Consider the following 983-nt stretch of genomic DNA (forward strand, 5'->3'; position numbering starts at 1 on the left):
GCTGGACTTTCCCTGACGTATTATCAAGAAAAGGGAAGCAAACCTGCATTTTATGTTTTCTTGTATTCTTTAACTAAGTAATAGCTAAATCAAAAGCATTAAGTTAATTCCCCTGAGGATTTATAACTGATTTAAATAGAAGAAAAATGCACTCCTATAAAACACTCATACGACTTTAACATGTATTGTCAAAACAGAATTAGACTGCAAATAAAGGGCCTATTATAGTATATCTTTTAGTGCAGTAATTTCATTATCTGTAACTAACAAATAATAAAGGATAATAACAAAGAGGGAAAGAATACGGAACAGGGAGAACAAAGCTGATTACTAGACATGCATACAAAATGTGGCCGGGTGCTTCCTGGAAGCTCAAGTAAACCTCAAACTGTTTGATGTGATGTATATATTCATTCACATCTTTAGAAAACAAAAATGCTTACCACCATATAAATTCTACAACAAGCTAATTTTTAATTATAGCTATCAAAATAATAATAAAATTCTAGCAGTTTCATTCAACATGCTTCAGTCATGGAGACCACCTATGCAAATATAAACACAGTATTTGAATCCCCAATTAACTATTGCCAATTATAAATGGGGACACTTTAAAAATAAATTACGAGGATAATTAATCATTTTCACGCACAAAGGTAACAATGTAACATCATGCAGTGGTTTTAAAAGCCTCTTACTTTCTGTATTTCTGTTCTGGTTAGTTTGGCCAAGATTATAAAACATTTTAATTTTAAAAGAGGAAGAGAGGAAGGTGAAAAGCTTCCATCCCTCCCTCTTAATTTCATGTAGATACTATTGGATTAAAATATTCAGCCACTAATTCATTGCTATGGAACGTTAACATTTTAAAAGGACTCCTGCATTTGACAAAAACGTGACTAAAGGGGCCAAAGGAAAGCCCATAAAAAGTTATTCTATTCCATCACTGACAAAATAAGCACTTGTCAACTGAACATGAAGTG

This window comes from Strix aluco, chromosome 17 (assembly GCF_031877795.1).
Source record: "Strix aluco isolate bStrAlu1 chromosome 17, bStrAlu1.hap1, whole genome shotgun sequence".
NCBI lineage: Eukaryota > Metazoa > Chordata > Aves > Strigiformes > Strigidae > Strix > Strix aluco.